Here is a 20,646-nt window from a genome sequence, read left to right as displayed (position 1 = left end):
TCAGGGCTATCTCCCTATCCATCAGACCAGCTTATCTTTCTGCTTCATGCTTCAAAAAAAGAGGACTCTGATAAATGGGAGCAAAACCAAGGTGGCCAGTTCTCTGAAACTCCAGCAATCGGTCCCAGGAGGTTGGGATGGATGTCATGGTTGACAGCATAGAAAGCAGCACAGAGGTTAGGGAGGATGGAGAATGAGAGTCAGATGAGGGGAGATTGCTTAACTCCCAAAAGATGACAGATTCTTCCCTACGCTGGGTTCTAGAGCAGGGATCAGCAACCTTTGGCACATGGCCCACCAGGGAAAGCTGCTGGTGGGCCAGGACGGTTTGTTTACCTGCAGTGTTCACAGGTTCGGCTGATCGCAGCTACCTCTGGCTTCCTTTTAGTCTTTATTAATCAAGGCCCTCGACATTATCTTGCCCAGAATAAATGTCAGAATGAGAGGCTGATAAATTCCCAGGCCATGCCATTTACCTTCTTTAAATAGTAACACCATATTAGCTTTCTTCCAGATTTCTGGAACTTCCCTGGTGTTCCAAGACTTATTGTAAATCAACATTCATGGTCCAGCGAGCTCCTCAGCCAGCTCTTTTAAAATTCTTGGTTGCAAATTATCCAGAGCTAAAACAACAAGGAGATGCATCTGAAGAAGTGGGTTTTTTACCCACGAAAGCTTATGCTCAAATAAATCTGTTAGTCTTTAAGGTGCCACCGGACTCCTTGTTTTTGTGGATACAGACTAACATGGAAACCCCCAATGCTTATCCAGAGCTACTGATTTTTTTTTTTAAAGTCTAACTTTAGTAGCTACTGTTTAATATCTTCCTGAGATACTAGTGGAATGGAAAGTGTTATCATGTGATATAACTATCCATCTCCAACGCACCAGTCCAAGGCAATAAGGGACAACTAGGGAGGTGAGGTGAGGGGAGAGTAAATTAAGAACTTCTCAAAGGCTGTCCCTGGGTTGCATTACACCTTCTTAGGTGCAAATAGCAACCACTGCCACTCTGCACCCTCTGTCCTGAAATTCTGAGCCACTCTAATGACAGATCCTTTGGGCCTATCCCAGCCCAATTCCCAAACTCTATATGCACTGGCTAGTTTAGAAATTCCTCCACAATGCATAAGCCATGCAATATAGGCCCTACGTAGCTGCTCTGCCAATATATGCAATAGACCCTACGTAGCTGCTCTGCCAATAGCCCCACTCCTGGACTGAGATGATGTGAGTAAGTGGCTTTGTACGGGCATCTCTGAGGTTTTGTGTATGTGTGTGTGTTTTTTTAAAAAAAAACAACAACAGTGGAGTTCCTCCTCTCAGCCTGGGAGTAAATAGTAGGGCCACACCACAAAGATTCAAGTCTGCTGTTCCAGCACAGCTGCTTTGCAACAGCTACCTGTTTCCCCATGGGAATAAAATGGTGCAGAGGGATCTCTATCATGTGTGCAAAACTGTTATTTGCTGGTAAGTGTGTATGGGAGGTGAGGGGAGAGCCTCACCTTCTCTCTTTACGATGCCTTATATTCCAGAAAGGACAAGGGCTGCAAATGTGTGCAGTCCTGAGACTTTAGTTAAACACATTCCTGTTTTAAGCAAACCTATCACTGTTAAATTATCGAAAAGTTGTTTGATTTATTTTCTTAATACTTCAGGTACTGGAGTTCTCAAAGCAGTAATGGTGATTTTCTACCATGCATGAAGACAATTTTAAAAAGTACTATAATTAGATTAGTGCTGTCTTTACTGCAGCATCTGTAGGAAAATGAGGGTATACTTCTTCAGATCAGTGAGCAGGCACATTTACTTCCATTCAAACTGAACTAGTCTGCTGGGAAAGCCAAATTTAATTTTATCTTCCAATACATTCTTCCATAGCGTAAATCTTTGGGCTTGCTTAGGTCGTAAATGACAGGATTCTGTTTGTTAGGTTAACAGTGAAAACATTACAACTACAATCCAAGCTTTGTGACTAAGCTTATATATTCTTGAAGGCATCCTATATGTGTGCATGTTTATGCATGTGATACGTGTATGTGGGCATAAATATAAATGTGCCTATGTGGGTGTCTATGTAGGAGTATGACTCATATACACACAAAATATTGGTTATGAGTATGTTTGGTTTTGCCCATCTATTTGTGCGTGCTGCAACTTGTGAATCAAAGCAGTTTAATCTACAAAGATATTCAACGCAATATAGCTTGGTTGCCATATCATTTATTATACCTCCTCTATCCCAAAATGTTTTGCAATGTTAAATAAGTAATACAAGTTGCCGTAAAAACAGTACAGGTACCATACTGTATGTTGAAGCAAAGAATCCGAGTCCTTTTATGAGTCTCTATGCCTCCTGCTGAAAGGACTTTTTGAATTTATACAACCAGAGGGCTTCTGATTAGCAGCTCAAAGGATTTTCTGCTCCTTATATGGATCCATTTATAAATTGTTTGTCCCTGGTTGCTTAATTTAAACCTAAATTGCAACTGTGTATTTTAAACTGAGCAAGTTTAAGATAACAAGTGAACATCATATCTCCTGCTACTGAACCTCTCTCTCTTTCAATTAGGAAGCTTTACTGTACTTTTTGTAACCACCTAATTGTAAGAACCACTCAGTCCCTTGCTTTCTCCTCATTCTCTAGAGCCAGTAGTTGAATAGGGATTTCTGACCTCTGACCTAACCACTGGACAATAGATTTGTGCTTATGCTCTTTCTGGCCAAATGCCTATTTAATTATTTAATATGAAGATGAACAGCTTCAACAGGAGAAAATTAGAACCCCACATCAGACTATCCCATAGCTCACTGGATAGGGCATTCATCTGAGTGTGGGCAACCCGTGTTCAAATCTTTTCTCCTCATAAGGAAGGCGGGAATTGAATTGCGGTCTCCCATATCCTGAGTCAGCTCTCTATCCACTGGGCTTAAAGTTATAAATGAGACTGCTGCCACTTCCCTTGCCTCACTGCTCTTTAGTGTGGAGATAGTTGTTCTCAGAGAACACCTACCAGTCGCCACCCTCCCCGGCTAAATAGGCACTGGCCTCCCTATCTTTATTTGGGTATTAGGTGTGAGATAGGCATCTGCCTGAGGCAGCAGTGCATGTGCCCAGAGGCAGAAACTGAGGTGCAGAGTGGATTTTTACAGCAGAAATTTAGGGGGCTGCATGGATAGGCAACAACTGAGCAGTTATTTGCTAGGCTTGAGGCACACAAGTCCCTTTGTGGCTCTGGGCCTGACTCCACAGATCAGTGCACTCGCTAGGTGGAGGGATACATGGAGTCATTTTGCTGCTCTCCAGCAGGCAGAGTAGGGATTTGAACCCAGGTCTCCCCCATCCTTGGTGAATGCACTAATCACTTGGCTATTGGTATAAAGGGGAAGCATCACAACCACCCTCTTTCTGAGAAAGGGCTGACCTGACTTAGGTGCCTAACTCTAGGAAAGTGTTCACTGCTGTGACGCCCATGCAGAAGGAGGCACCGCTCTCCCTTAGAGGGGCAGCATTTCCTGCAGGCTGGGTTAGATCATGGCTCTCAATTTGCTGTTTTTTTGTGAATCCCATGTTAGGCACCATGCATTGTGTAGGGAGCCTGGATGCCAAACACAGGGCTGTGGATTCCACCAGGTGGCAGGGTACCTAAATGTTAAGCACTGCAATGCTGAGCCTGAGTCCCCTTCATGGATCTAGCCCAGGGGTTCTCAAACTGGAGGTCAGGACCCTTCAGGGGCCATGGGGTTATTACATGGGGGTGGGGGTTGCAAGCTGTCAGCCTTCACTTTGACTCCAGCATTTATAATGGTGTTAAATATGTAAAGAAGTGTTTTTAATTTAAAAGGGGGGTCACACACAGAAGCTTGTTATGTGAAAGGCGTCACCAGTACAAAAGTTTGAGAACCACTGATCTAGCCCTTCCTCCCTCTTGTGTGGGAACATAGACTGGTTTGGCAATTCTGAGGAAAAGTGAGGCTGATTCACCTGTAATACAGTACATTCCACATAATCCAAAGATAGCAGTATTACTTCCTGCTAAGTCCTCTCTGGGACCGTTATTACACAGCTGCAAGGGAACACAGCTCCAGATCCTCAAAGATATTTAGGCAACTAATTCCCATTGAAATCAGGAGTTAGGTTAGGTGCCTAAACACCTTTGAGGATCAGGACCATGGGCAATAGCAGTCTGGCCTCAGAAATAGACAGCCTTCCAGAGTAGAGGAGAGTCTATCAAGTCAACATAGATAGTCGGGGTACCACAGAGGTCAGGAACAGTAGATCAGTCCTTTATGTGATACCACAGAGGTCAGGAACAGTAGATCAGTCCTTTATGTGATATCTACTGGTGGATGACTTATTTCCATGGATCCTCAAAATCCATTTCGGTGAAAGGACTTGTCTCCTGCTCATTCTGCTATGTATACTTGCATAGAAATTCCATTGAGCCAGTTTTCCATAGTTTCCTGGCCCCAGGCAATGAAGAAAACAATATAACAGTGAATAATTAAATTCTCCTCTTAAAAATTGAAAAACTCAGGAACTGTATAGGCAATGTGCAAAAGGAGCGTCTGAATTTCTCTGAGATTAGACAATTATTTTTCAAAATCTATATTTATTTTTATATTCACAGCTACTGCCTGTATATCAGAGCATGTTGGTGCACTTCAGAGTCATTTTTTCACCCAAACAGTACAATACCATTCATTTAAAAAAAATGAGGCAGAGTGTTATAGAATTGTACTTCATTGCATTCTCACATGGTAGTGTTACACTTTGTGAGGCCAAAAGTTGGGGCAGGTCCATAAACATCCTTTTATATACAAAAGGAAGGAAAATGAAAGAGCTAGACCCCGGTAATAGAACCCGGATAGGAATTTACCTAAAGTTCTGTTCATTGCACAGTTTGTAAACAAAATGCAAATTTTAAAATGTAGCTTTTCAGTTCTCCCATTGCAGTTTATTAAAAATTGCTCCATTCTCCCTACTGGTGTGTCACTGTTTGAAGTACAGGTTTAAAATAGACCAAGGGGAACACCTTAAAATAATCATGCTATTGTGAAGACAAGGATATAGTAGCAGATTTGAAATATTTAGTACAGTTCATTTGCATTCAAACTGCATTTCTGCTGTAGATACAACACTGCAGACAGTTGCTTGGAAATGGTTTTATTTGTAATACACAAACAATAAAAATAAAATTATTCTTTAACTAATGCTGCTTGCAGGCCAATTTTAAAGCAGATGGAAAAAGCTTGCAATCCATGCACAAAATAAGGAGGTTGGGTAATAATTCCAATACCGAGGTCCCCAAAAGAAGGGTAGGGAAAGGGTTCTGAAGTATTAGCCTTAGCTGGATTCTCTCTGAACTCCAGCAGAGCCTTGCTGTGAATTCATCAGTAGCTCATTCAATTCCCCATTTCCACCCAAAAATATAGGGAATAAAGACCTAATTCTGCAGTCAATGGGAACATCAGGTGCACAAGGAATACTCAATAGAAATCCAAAGCAGCCAGGGCCTAGTAATTATCTTATTAGGTAGGGACTACTACAGAAAAGTAGAAGCTGGTTTGGTAGATATATTCTAGTTAAACTAATAGTTTGACCTCACACAGCTGGTGAAGCGTTGAGACTGAGCAAGGAAACCTGTGAGGGAAGAGACTTTCCACCAACACATCTTCTGTTACTCTAAAGGGGCAACGGCTCAGGTGACCTACCATTTGTTACATAATGGGCAATCTTTGCATAAAGAAAAGGAGTACTTGTGGCACCTTAGAGACTAACCAGTTTATTTGAGCATGAGCTTTCGTGAGCTACAGCTCACTTCATCGGATGCATAGGCTGTGTGATTTAGCATTGATTGGGAGGGAGACAGGGAGGGGGAGAAGGAGATTGAATTCCAAGATTAATTTGCCAATCTGTAAAAAGCAAATCTGTAGTATCTGTTGGATTAATGTAACTTTCCTTCAATGAGTGGGTAAAAAATAAAGACTTTTGTTTAGGCATTTTGTAGTTATAAAATGGTAAAACAGAGTAAGACCTCTTAGTTAATCTTAGCTATCTGAACATTCAAACACATTGTAGGGTTTTTGTTGTTGTTTATTTGTTTCAGTCAAGTTTATAAACAGATGTTTCATTATTAGGACCCCTGGATATTTGGAAACATTGTTTTTTAAAGGATAATCCTTAGGTTTTTCTGCCTCAGCACAGTGCTTTTTTTTTTTTCCAGGAAATCTTAAGAAATAGACCCAGACATCCAAGTCTTGGGCCAAACACAAAGTGTCCTGAAAAGGCTACTGGGTCATGTCTGAACTTTAGAAGTGGGCATGCGCTTGTCATCCATTTATCTATCTACGCTCATGAAAAATAGCCCTATCTTTTTGTCTTGATACATAGTTGCAATGTCCACTGTGCTATTTCACAAGTCCCAAATTACTTTTTTCTTGGAAATTTTTTTTTCTCCAGTTATATTTAGATTTAGTTAAATAAACAACATCTTAATTTTAAAAAAAGTAATAAAGATCTAAATGGTCTCGTGCTAACTGATATGGATGTACTCCTTGCATTCCCTGTTCTATAATCATGGTATAACTATTGGAAACTTACTTGGTTTTAGTGGATTGTATCTTATATTAGGGGCTAAATCACTGCTGCCTTTGCCTGGGTTTACTGATAAGTGAACCCAGAAGTTTCTTAAACAGCTTTCCAGAAAGAACCCAGGCAGAATTCTGCTATTACCATTCCCAGAGAACTTGGACTGGAGTAGCAACAAGTAGTGTATCCAGTGATTTTCTTCACTTACAGTGGGATACACCCAGTTCCTAACCATCCCATCCCTATACATAAATACACCTGCTGCAATCCACAATGGTCACAGCAGAGTGTACTTGTCTTCAGGCTGACTGGGGCAGAATGACTTGAGGAAAATCATCTCAGCAGCTCAACAGTAGTTCCCTTACTCCTCTCAAGGGTAATGCCAGAATTTAAACCAATCTATCTTTGATAACCTAGTTTTTTTTTTTTCTGGTGATTTACACTCCTAAGTATTTTGATATCTGAATATGTATATAATGTATAACAATTGGTTATCAAGGTATTTTTCCATCATTTTTACAATAATTTTTCATTCACTGTAGGATTCCATGTAAATTTCATACTGAAATGTGTAGCTTTCCTGATTTTTATTTCATCCAACACACACATACACATACACACATGAACATTTGGAAGGGGAGGAAGAATTCATTGGAGATGACCTCCCAGCTGACAAAAAAAAACAGTAGCTATTTTCTCTTCATCCTCCAATGAAGCAACTAACTCTCCAACCACAGCCTCAACCAATGAGCTTAAAATGTTCCAAGATTTCATAAGACCCTTAGCAGAAATTTTAGATATTCTATTAGAAATTATCCAATAAAAACACCAAAAAATTCTGGACAGTCTCCAACCTTTGTAATTAGGCAGAATGGGATTACCCATTAATGAGGGGCTTTTGAAACCAGTAAAAAGCAATCTGTCCCATTCCTATGTCCATTCCAGGACCTCCAAGAGGGCACATAGTAGATATTAGGTACCAACTAAGGGTTATGAATACTAAGGTGATAGACATTTGTCATCCAGTACATTCATGAGAAATCCAAACAACAGCCCAAGTCCACTCCCACAGAGAAGGAGCTGAAGAAGCTGGATCTCTTTGATCAAAAAGTATATTCCTCAAGGAGTCAACTAAAAGTTGCTAATTATCAGGTACTTTTTTCAACATATGATTTCCTACTATGAGATAGATTCCCTAACATAGTGGACAAGCTCCCCAAAGAATATTAGGATGAGTTAAAAATTTAATATGTCAGAAGGCCAAATTATGGCCGGCACAGTGCTCCAAGCAGCACTCTAGTCTCTCCCTCACTGTGCCCTAAAGGTCAGCAACAAGTCCATGTTGACCTTAGCACAAAGCTCTGGATTCATAGTGGCAGTGTTAGATCCCAAATCAGCAAAAGCTTCCATACTTCAGCTCCAGGCACACCCCATGATACAGGTATGTAAAAAACCTATCTAAAATTTCTGGCACACATGGCAGCATACAACTACATCATACAGCATGCCAAACTACACCTTGATCCACTGCAAGGGTGGGTGAAATCAGAGTATCTGTTGCATAGACAGGAAGGTTTTACTCCCCACAAAGGTCCTCTCCTAATTAATTTGATAAGTGCAATTAAACCAAGTATGAGTCTCTATCTGGGCTCTACAGCATCTGTATTCATCTCTGCAAGTGGCAATTCCGACAACACTGGATTATTTACTTGTTCTCTCTAAAGCATTCAGGATCGTCCCTCAGTCCTTCAGCACTGATACATATATTTAGTATTAGAATACATCTGGCAGCAATTTTGGTGACTCCTTTCCCCATATACAAGACCAGAATGTATTTTCATGTCGCACTCTGGTGAAATTTTCTTAAAGGCCTGACCCATGTTTTCCTATCATTCAGGGAAGCCTCTGCTCCTCCCTGGACACTCAACTTAGGGTCCATGTTCTCTGCAAAAAAAGACCCACAACAGTGAGTCTCAGAGCCCAGGTGAACTGAAACTCAGTGAAGACGGAGGGTCTTGGAGCCCAGGTTCCAGACTGACCCAGAATGTCTACATTGCTGTTTTTAATCCCATAGTGCAAGCCCTGCAAGCCCAAATCAGTGGACATGGGCTCTGAGACTTGCTGCAGTAGGAGTTCTTTTGCACTGTAGATGTACCCATATCTGTAACTTCACTAATGTCTTTCCCCACTGTGCTCTCTCCACCATCTTTCAAAGAGGACAGATTTCCTGTTGTCCATCGCTTTATCCAGAAGAATCGGAGAGATTCAGACCCTTATGGCAAGCCGTATGTGATATGGCAGGGCTTCTCCCTGGTCTGACAAGCATACACTGCCATGTCCAGTCTCATTTAAGTAGGTTTATTACCCAAACATAAGCAAATTAAAACAAACAAAAACAAACACAAAAGTCCCTCAGCTTACTCTTTGTTGTAGGATTTCCCAGCCTCCCCTCCCTCTGGTCTCTGGTAATCCTGCTTCTTACAGATTCCCAGTCCCAGCAAGCTCCCTTCTCAGACAGTCCTTATTCAGCCATCTCTGCTCTCATCCAGCTCTGTTGCTTTTCTGGAACAGCAGCTCCAGGTCAACCTTCCTGGGCACCTGGCACCTTGCTCCAAGGGCCCATCACAGGAGTTGACGCCTCTCTTCTCTGATTCCTTTTCCCAGCCTTTCCCAATCAGTCCTGCCCTCTGACAGGCTGTGATGCTGTATGAGTGAAACATCATCATGTATAGCACTGCTATGGGTATCCGCATGGCCCCACAGTATGCTAACATTTTTATGGCTGACTTAGAACAATGCTTCCTTAGCTCTCGTCCCCTAAAACCCCTATTCTACTTGCGCTATATTGATGACATCTTCATCATCTGGACCCATGAAAAAGAAGCCCTTGAGGAATTTCACCATGATTTCAACAATTTCCATCCCACCATCAACCTCAGCCTAGACAGTCCACACAAGCGGTCCATTTCCTGGACACTACTGTGCTAGTAAGCGATGGTCACATAAATACCACCCTATACTGGAAACCTACTGACCGCTATACTTACCTACATGCCTCCAGTTTCCATCCAGGACACACCACACGATCCATTGTCTACAGTCAAGCTCTACGATAAAACTGCATTTGCTCCAACCCCTCAGACAGAGACTGTGGTTCTTTGAGAACCTACAAGATCTCTATCAAGCATTCTTAAAACTACAACATCCACCTGCTGAAGTGAAAAAACAGATTGACAGAGCCAGAAGAGTACTCAGAAGTCACCTACTACAGGATAGGCCCAACAAAGAAAATAACAGAACGCCACTAGCCATCACCAACTAAAACCTCTCCGGCACATCATCAAAGATTTACAATCTATTCTGAAAAATGATGCCTCACTCTCACAGATCTTGGGAGACAGACCAGTCCTTGCCTACAGACAGCCCCCCAACCTGAAGCAAATACTCACCAGCAACCACACACCACACAACAAAACCACTAACCCAGGAACCTATCCTTGCAACAAAGCCTGATGCCAACTCTGTCCACATATTTATTCAAGTGACACCATCATAGGATCTAATCACATTAGCCACGCCATCAGGGGCTCATTCACCTGTACATCTACCAATGTGATATATGCCATCATGTGCAGCAATGCCCCTCTGCCATGTACATTGGCCAAACCGGACAGTCTCTACGCAAAAGAATAAATGGACACAAATCTGACATCGGGAATCATAACATTCAAAAACCGGTAGGAGAACACTTCAACCTCTCTGGCCACTCAGTAAAAGATTTAAGGGTGGCAATTTTGCCACAGAAAAGCTTCTAAAACAGACTCCAATGGGAAACTGCTGAGCTTGAATTAATATGCAAACTAGATACCATTAACTTGGGTTTGAATAGAGACTGGGAGTGGCTGGGTAATTACACAGATTGAATCTATTTCCCTAAGTTAAGAATCCTCACACCTTCTTGTCAACTGTCTAAATGGGCCATCTTGATTATCACTACAAAAGTTTTTTTCTCCTGCTGATAATAGCTCATCTTAACTAATTAGCCGCTCACAGTTTGTATGACAACTTTCAGCTTATCTGTGTATATATATATATATATATATATATATATCTTCTTACTATATGTTCCATTCTATGCATCCGATGAAGTGGGCTGTAGCCCACGAAAGCTTATGCTCTAATAAATTTGATAGCCTCTAAGGTGCCACAAGTACTCCTGTTCCTTTTATCATTAATATTGCCACCGTTATACTATTGCTACAAATCTTATACAAGGTATTTCATGTAAGATATCAATGGAAAAGTTACAATCTATCAAATAGGATTAGCCAGTTTGTATGCATGTATCATCTTTGTATCTAAAGTTATCAATATTGACTATGTACCAGTATTTCAAATGTATTTGCTCGTGGGATAACACCCACAAGGTAGTTTACATCCAGTCTAGCCAGCACATTGTGAATGGACCATTCAAGTTGATGGCCCCTTAAAGAACACAATAGGCCATAGAAGAAGTTTGTCCCCACCCAATGAGCCTTCCTGTGGATGCTTTAGACAAAATATGGGTAATGGCTGCTCCCGCGAGCATCCGCACATGTACGGGCATGTGACTTGCTCATGTGACCCATGTTGGGGCTGTAATTTCCCACAAACTAAGACTGAGAACAACCCTTCCACATGGAGGAAGGTATAAATAACCCTAGAATCATCTCCATTTTGCCTCTTTCCTGCTCTGATCTCTGGAATATGGACTTAGACTAGAAGGAGCATTCCAACCAATGGATTGAGGACCTTCAAATCTTTTGGAAGTTACCAGAGACTTTACAAACCAGCAGTCTGTAACATCACTGCTAGAAACCTGATCCAAGAACTTTGCAATTATTGTATGTATTTGATTTCTTTGACCATTTTAACTCTCTCCTTCTTCTTTTCTCTTATAAATAAACCTTTAGATATTAGGACTGACAACAGTATGATTATTGGGTAAGATCTGAGTTTTATATATTGGCCTGGCTATGTGTCTGATTTTTTGACATCAGAAGAACACTTTGATGAAATTGGTTTTCAATAACAACTCGTCATTAAATCTAGTGTCCAGGATGCCTAGGGAGACTGCAGTTTGGACTTCTTGTTAACCAGTGTGGTGAAACAGAAATTTACTTTTTGTTTCTGGCTTGGTATATCTAATAATAGAATAACCACCAGTTTGGGATAAGTCTGCCCTACTCTCAGCAGTTTGTCTTGAATTTGGCATCCTCAGCTGTGACTCACTGAGGCATGGTGACACAGACATTTATAGCCCCAGATGTACCTCTGCCCCCCTTTTAATTGGTTGGGCACACCTACTGTGACACAGGAGAGATGTACCTGCTCTGTTTACAGGGACTAACTCCACTGTGACACCCTAGTTGCACAATCTCTTATAAAGACAGAGTCACCCTGCAGCTTCATCCTAAGTTTCAGCCTGAAGTAGCCTCAGACTTTTACCTTTATAATAGAACCTCAGAGTTATGAATACCTTGGGAATGGAGATTGTTTGTAACTCTGAAATGTTCATAACCCTGAACAAAATGTTATGGTTCTTTCAAAAGTTTACAGCTGAACATTGTCTTAATACAGCTTTGAAATGTTTCTGTGCAGAAGAAAAATGTTGCTTTCTCTTTATTTTATTAGTAGTTCACATTTACCACAGTACTGTAATGTATTTGCTTTTTTTTTTTTTTTTTTTTTGTCTCTGCTGCTGCCTGATTGTGCACTTCTGTTTACAAATGAGCTGTGTGGTTAACTGGTCAGTGGGACTCTGGTGTTTGTAACTCTGAGGTTCTACTGTGATTAGTCTCTTCACCTGCCGTTTTTCCTCCCCAAGCCACATTTCTCCCTGACCAAGGCAAAACTTCACACACTTGATTCTGTGTAGTGGGGCATTGTCCTTTTATTTAGCCAGGACTAAAGAAATCATTAACACATCCAGATTATTCTTCACATTTGCAAAACCTATGGAAGGGTAACTAATATGCTTGCAGAGACAATACAAATGGGTTTCATACTGTATAACCTGCCACCTATTAGCTAAGAAAGATCCCCTTGGTCACATTAGGTCTCATTCTACTCAAGCCCAGGTAGATTCCACCACCTCATTGATCAGTGTCCCATTATCTGAGATATGTAGGACAGCAACATGTATTTAGTACATACATTCACCTTCCACTGTGTTTTGGTGCAGGCATCTAGATTGGATGTTTCAATAAGGCAGTCTTGAAGTCAATATTTAACTGCTTGCAAGTCACCAAGAGTGGAATCTGTGTGCACAGTCACTTGAAGAAAGAATGCTTACTTACTCAGTAACTGTGGTTCTTTGAGATCTGTGGTCCACACAGATTGCATGACACACCATCCTTCCTCACTAATTCATAGTTCTGCAATTTGGGATTCTTACTGATGCAGGAACTGAGTGGTGGTTGAGACCACCCCATATATCCTCAGCTATGGTGGCCACAAGGGGTCTCAGGGTACAGATGTGGTCCCAGCAGAAACTGCTATTCAAAAAGAATCCATGTGGCAAGGAGCACATGAGCACCAAGAGTGGAGTCTGTGTGAACAATACAACACATCTCAAAGAACCACAGTTACTGTAGGGTAATTCACTGTTCTTTCAGGCAACATGCGCACCTAACAAAATATGAAAAACTCAACACATGTGCCCATTACCATAACAATACTCAAATGCACCAGCAAACTTATGCCCTCTCTGACGGCATGATCCAAAATCCACTGAAGTCAGTTGAAAGACTCCCAATGGCCCACTGACTTCAGTGAGCTTTTGATCAGGTCCTTAAGAGCTAACTTTCAATTCTCAAATGTTTTACAGTGTAACTGAATTATCTCTGTTGTTTTGTATGTAATCTAGTACTGTAGTTACTTGGCTATTTTTGGTGTTGTTGTGCAATGGGATGATTATTTCACTGGTGTTTTATCCCACAGTAATCCCCATATCTTTTTCTTCATAAATATATTGAAAAAATTATTCCATTTAGCACATCTTTCCTGTTTTAGAGCCCAATATGGAGTGGTGCTGAGCTCACTAAACTCCCCGTTGTCAGTGGGAATTGAGGGTACTGTGCACCTTACAGGATTGTGGTTGGGTTTTTCACCTTGCTATCAACAGTTACCATCTGCTGGCCCAAATACCTAAACAACTGAAATTCATTTGACTCTGATTTTTTTCTTCTGAGTTATTAGCACAGCCATTGAATTTTCAATTGTTCTGCATATTTAGTGCCTGATCCAAGCCACTGACTTCAATAGCCTTTTGGATCGGGTTTTTGGAGATCTTATTTTGAATACGCTCATCCAAAGACAAGTAGAGCATAATTAACTGTAATCTTAAAATTGAACCTTGGGTCCTCTGCTCAGTAATTCCAATTTAATATGGGTCTATGCATGACTACCTTTTGTCTCTTGCTTTTTATCCAGTTTTCTATCTAGCACCCTGGTTTATCTCTGACTCTTTATCCTAGTTAGTGATCTGTGATGTGGAACTTTGCTAAATGTTTCTTGAAATCTGAATGTATTACAGCCATTGAATTTCACTTATCCGTCATGTCATTGGTATTTTCAAGAATTCCAGTGGGTCACTTAAGCATGACCTCCCTTGCCTGGAACTATGCTGGCCTCCCTTAACAAACTGTGTTTTATAACATGTTCTCCTCCTGACCTCCTTCCAGGGTTTCTCTATTGTTCATATTAAAGTAACTAGCCTACAGTTTCCTGGTTTATCTCTTGAGACTCTTTTTCAAATAATGGACTTATATTTGTCACTTTTCAGACCTCAAAAATCTCTTTTTGAATCCAGTGAACTTGTAAATATGTTATTTAAAGGTTCACTGAACCCTTGCTTTCATCTTCTGAACAGTAGGTATGAAAGTTGTTTGAATCTGCTGCTGGGTTTTGGTTGTGGTTGTTATTATGGTAGCAGCTGCAGGCTGCAACTGATGCTGGGGCTTTGCTGTGTGAGGCACTGTACAAACACACAATAAGAGACAGCCCCTCCACCCAAAAACTTACAACCTAAATTGAAAGACAGTCAAAGGGTGGGAGGGGAAAGAGGCACAGAGAAGTGAAGGTCACACAGCAGATCAGTGGCAGAGCTGGGAATAGCTAGCTGTTCTCCCATCCCTGGAAATCTGTTCTTACTGCTTGCATTTCATGTTTTCAGATTAATTCACTTGTTATCAATACCCTAATTATCTCCTCCTCTGGTGTCCCCTGGAAAACTGCTCCCTAGTTTAAACAAGTCTGCACTCTCCTCGTGTATAAAAACGGAAACCAGTAACTGTGAAAAAGTTTGGCAATTTCTTTTTCCCCAGGTATGTTCTCTGACATCATTTAAAAAGGGTATGTAATTGGGGGGGAAGGGAGGTTTGGGTTGTGATGGTGTTTTTGTAATATTTAGTCTGCTTAGTGTGTACAGTGTGAAAATCTCATTGTCATTTCATATGCTGTCTGCAGTTAAACTAGATATAGGCTAGACCCTTATGCTAAGTCTTATTAAAAAGCCTAGGGAGTAGGAGAGTAAGTCTGTGGTTAAGGATGAGAGAAGCAAATACAGCAAAGCATGAAGCTCCTTCTTTGGGTAGTGAGGTGGCAGAAATGAGTGAAGCCTGGCATAATCCATGAGCAAGGATTAGGGAGTGTGGTATCATCAGAAATAATCAGCAAGGCTTGTGGAGAACCAGTAGGAAGATATATGAAAATGAAACAAGTCATCAGAGAATGTGCTAGGAGATTCAGAATCTATATTAGGCTGTCTCTGAAGGTGTGAAAATCTGCTCTAAGAATGCAGGGGGAGCAGTGAGAAGTATTCTTAGAGTCATAGATTCCAAGACCAGAAGGGACCATTCTGATCATCTAGTCTGACCTTCTGTATAACACAGGCCATAGAATTTCCCAAAAATAATTCCTAGAGCATATCTTCTGGAAAAATATCCTATCTTGATTTTAAAATTGCCAATGATGGATAATCCACCACAACTCTTGGTAAATTCTCCCAATGGTTAATTATCCTCACTACTGAAAACGTACACTTTATTTCCAGTCAAAATTTGTCTGGTTTCAGATTCCAGTTATTGGATTGTGTTATAATATACCTTTCTCTGATAGACTGAAGGGACCATTGTCATATATTTTTGGTCATGTAGGTACTTTCAGACTGTTAAATTTAATAGATTTAGCTCTTTGTTAAGATAAATATAATCGAACCTCATAGTCCCGAACACCTCAGGAATGGAGGTTGTTCACAACTCTGATATGTTCGTAACTCTGAACAAAACATTATGGTTGTTCTTTTAAGAGTTTACAACTGAACATTGATTTAATACAGCTTTGAAACATGGTTATGCAGAAGAAAAATACTGCTTTCAACCATCTGAATTTAAATGAAACAAGCACAGAAACAATTTCTATATCTTCTCAAATCTTTTTTTTAACTTTCCTTTTATTTTTTCGTAGTTAACGTTTATCACAGTACTACACTGTATTTGCCTTTTTTTTTTTTTTTTTTTTTTTTGGTCTCTGCTGTTGCTTGATTGCATACTTATTCCAAATGTGGTGTGTGGTTGACCAGTCAGTTCGTAACTCTAGTGTCCGTAATTCTGAGGTTCTAGTGTAGATTGAGCTCTTTGAGTCTAACACCATAAGACATTTTTTCTTATCCTTTAATTATTCTCATGGCTCTTCTGTGAATATTCTCCACTTTAACAGTGGTGATTTTATGTTTTCTTTCAGGTCATTGATAAAAATATTACATAGTGTACATCTGCTGCTCAGTGATGATTCCAGCTGATAGCTGTCTCCAGCAGGTCTATGCTAAGTGGGAGGATCCTAGACATGACCTAATTTGGCAGTCACTGGAACCAGGAGAATGACCAGGCTGGATGAGGGAGAGCCACCAGTGGAATGAAATTCAAAGCCAAGAGATGGAGTTATGAAGAAAGGGAATCATAAACTGGAACTATTAGAACCACTGAAGAAGTGACTAGAGAACCCACAAGAGCTGTGTGAGCAATCTACAATCTCTTTGAATAAGTGTAATCCTGCAAGACTGTCTGTTAAAAGGCAGCAGCAGCCTTGAGTGCAGCCAGCAGAGTCCCAGGCAATGGAAACCAGGTGAGGGGAGTGTAGACATGGTTAAGACCAAGCAGTAGGTACAGGTGAGATGGTGTTTGTTAAAAAGACAGTTGTCTAAAAGACTGCTACATCCTTAGGGAGGCAGGGCTTTCAATCCTAAAACTGGGAAACATTTCTCTTCACAGTGGAAGAGGAAAAGGAAATCAATAGCTTGAAGGGAAGTATATAGGAAGCTAGAAAGCTAGGCTGAATGAGCCTGTGGGGTGCCAAATGAAAGAATAATCAAAGTGAGGCACTCCTAGGTTCTTGACTACTACCCTTATTGGCAACACCATATGAGCAGGGCCACTGATTGATCTTAATGGAAGAGAAAACATAATGAAAGGACTACAGTAAGGCCACCAGACAATGACTGGGATATTGGAGACAGATTAACAACAGAAAAGCACCAAAGATTAAAAAAAATCATAAAAACCATACACATGAACAACAAACAAAGCATTTTAAACACTCATAATTCTCAAGCCAGCTCAATACTTTTCACACAGTGGAAGCTAAGGTTTGTAAATATTGATTGTTCAACACTAACCATTGTATGGGAATAATCAGCTGGAGAAGAGAGAGTGAAACAGGATATGGAGAGGAGAAGGCTGGCTGGTGACAGGAGTCTTTAAATGCAATTGGCTGTCACCTGCCTGGTTTTGTCAGTGGGGAGGGTATGATTTGACTATTTGTCTTTTTAGGAGGAAATCTAGCATACTATATGCAAAGTGCTCCATTTTTTCAATCCAATGGTTTCACTTGTGTGGCCTTTAGGGAATCATAATATTTCAATTAGGCATCTTGCTTTTTAGTATCACTTTAAAAGCATATTAGCCAGTTGATTAATTATGAATACATGTGGTCTCTCTCTCTCTCTCCCTCATTCACTTTACCTTGTATGATTATTTTTGTGTGCTCTGACACCATGAGTTACATGTATCATTAACTAGACTTTGAATGTCATTTGCACTGTCTGTAATAAGTGTGTGAGTTTGGTTTTGGTGTGCAATAAGTCAGTGACTTTACAGAGATTTCCCTTGCTCTGTATATCTTATTGCAGCCCACCATAAATATTTAAACAGGGAATCCTTCTTTTAGATGGAGAGGTAGAAAATTGGTGCAAAGATGTTGCCCTCTCAATGTTTATGAGTCTTTTCCAATAGTTTCTGGAAAATAGGGGAAAGTAATCCATTTACTCAACACTTCTTAATAATGTGGTTCATGTGGGGCTGCTTTTGGTTTGTTCTTATACATATCAAATACTTCTTGGTATTCTGTACGATGGATTTAAATGTTCCAAACTGTTTTCAGCTGCGACTGGGCCCTACTACTAAACTGTTTTTCATGGATTCCAAATGGAATGAATCATACAACACATTAAATGTAATGAGGCAAGATAAAGGAGAGGAGATTTCTCACTCCATTCAATAAAGGAACTTCACATGCAAAACTATCCTGTACCCTTTCCAAGTATAGCATTGCCAAGCCCACCATTACCATCTTTGAATTCATCATAGCTCAGCACTATGTGATTACCATAAAACTTTCTAAATGTTTCTGGTCAAATCTACATCATGGTAATAAAATGAATAATAAAATAACTTGATCAGTGCTGATATATTGTCCAATAACTTGTTTCAACGAAAATCCTATTTACACACTGATTTTGTCTTCTCTGGACTGACCACTGTCTCTCTTCACAGACCTCTGCATCTATATATTGGCATAAATCTAATGAAGAGGATATTCCCTCTACTCCACACCCAGAAATACAATCCACTTGCCGCTTTCAGCTTTTCAGAAACAGCACACTGCTCAAGTACTCCTAGAATCTGTCCTTCATTCGACAGAGATAATTAGTTTCAGTTACGTAAACTGAGCAACTCTTTCCCTTCAAAGAGGATATTATATTTGCCTAATTGCATTTAAGTGCTAAACACTGCAAAGGATAATGTTTCCTGAGAAAGACATCCCCCCCCCCCCCTATTTGCTAGTAGAAGGCTAGCTGTCTGTAACAAGGGTCAATGGAAATCTGCAGACAGTTTGAGTAAAGGATGGAAATTCACAGATCACTGAGCACAGGAATATTTTTTTCCCAAGCCACTCACAAAAAACCTTCCCAGTAGGTTACATACTCTTATCACATGCATTAAGTAAGCATGAGTGGTAAATTGTTGACTCTTCTGCTATGTCATGAAACAATCAAGAATAGGCTGAGCTAAGCAAAAAAGAACCCAGCCTGCATATTTCTGGAAGAGAGCCACTGGGACATCAGCCACACCGCTCTTTTTTCACATTATCTCAAGCTTAATTAAAACAACCATTTTCTTTGGCTTCTTCCAGCGAGACATCCAATTTAAGGATGCTGTGGTTTCATTACAGAGTCAGGATAGTGATGTACTGTACAACTTTGCCTTTAAGTTTTGGCTAAACAAGTAAGCAAACAAACAGTAGATGGATCTGATGGAGAGCTTAATTGTATCAATCCATCAACCCCTAAATTTGCTTCCTTTCAGAATAGCAAGATTTGTCTTTAAATCCAAAAGGAGTGATGGCAGGGCACCAATTTTAAAATTCTCCAACTGTCAAAGATTGGTTTACTAATTATCCAGATTCCAAGGCAATCATACAACCGTAATCATTCATCTCAAGCCTGGAAACATAAGTCTTGTTCTTTTGATGAATATTTATAAGACAGTGTAAAGCAGTATACTTTCTTTTCCCTTCAGGCAAGACAATTTGGAGTTCATCAATATGTATTACCAAGGACTTTTATAAAAGGCACTTCAAAGGAAATTCATCAGGCATTCCTTTTGTCTTGATTTCTGTTAGACTGATACTTCCTTTTGACAAGTATCAATAAATTATCCTCTGATGACTAGAAACTTGATGTCTTATTCAGAAACTTCCTCCCACAGCAAAATCTGGGCTTTAAATTTCCGATGAAATTATTAGCATCTACCTTCTAATTTAAGGATGAAGGAGGGTGCAATATGCAAATGAAGAACAAAATAATCAATGTATTTATACAGAGATTCTATGACTTATGTTAGTTTCAGAGATAGGAATTTTCTATAGTTGTGCATTTCCATGACCTACATTCCTTTTACCATTTGGCATTTGACCATATTTGGAATTCCTTGAAAAGAAAAATTAAAACTCTGAGTCCCTAGTGCTCTGAATGAACAGTAAGCAAATTAAAAGCAGATTAGTGCACATATGTAGTGTTGAATGACAAATTCTCTCTGTCCCAAAGGGTTATTGCTTTTCCTCCTTTGGACATTGCCATAAGGACTCATATTTCTTGGAAAGGAGGGTGAGATCTTAAAAGGGAATCTTAAAATAAAGACCTCTTCTGATGGATGTGCTATGACAAAATACTAAAATTTCTCAACTTCCTTCCTTTTATTATTTAAAAATAAATACCACCATTTCATTTTTTAAAATTTTCCCAAATTTGCACATATGATAAAATGATCACGGAGGATGTGAGTAAAATTATTTATATTCCTTCTGGACAACATAAGTTAAAGTAATTATTAGCCTACTGAGTAGTGGATTATTTTGTGGATTAAGTGAGGATTTTTAATTTTCTAAGAAATGAGATAATTGTAAAAAAAAATTGTAACAAGAAATAGTAAAGTATTATAGTTGGTGCTGAAAAAAGAAGACAGAAATGTTGTATAGGTAAAAGTAAAACCAGAAAGTCTCTAGTTAATAATATAATCGTGCTCAGAAAGATAAGGTGTTGTGGGGGCATAATTTTCACTTGTTGCCATGTGCATCTACCCTAGGAAGATTTGTAAGCATTTTTATATATTATTAATTATTTACGAATGATTAGAAGTGATGGCTAAAAAGCTTCTCCAGTAACATACACCACACTA

At 39.9% G+C, this 20,646-nt stretch overlaps 1 long non-coding RNA gene across 1 annotated transcript; it reads left to right on the top strand.

The window, feature by feature from the left end:
- Nucleotides 1–6,884: 6,884 nt before the first annotated feature.
- Nucleotides 6,885–18,187, top strand: LOC122464804. The gene is made up of 3 exons (XR_006289193.1): nucleotides 6,885–6,968; nucleotides 14,808–14,958; nucleotides 16,376–18,187. It is a non-coding gene; the product is annotated as an uncharacterized LOC122464804 (long non-coding RNA).
- The last annotated feature ends 2,459 nt before the right edge of the window (nucleotides 18,188–20,646 follow it).

Source organism: Chelonia mydas, chromosome 3 (assembly GCF_015237465.2).
Source record: "Chelonia mydas isolate rCheMyd1 chromosome 3, rCheMyd1.pri.v2, whole genome shotgun sequence".
NCBI classification, from domain to species: Eukaryota; Metazoa; Chordata; order Testudines; family Cheloniidae; genus Chelonia; species Chelonia mydas.
This window is presented reverse-complemented; position numbering and strand designations above follow the sequence as displayed.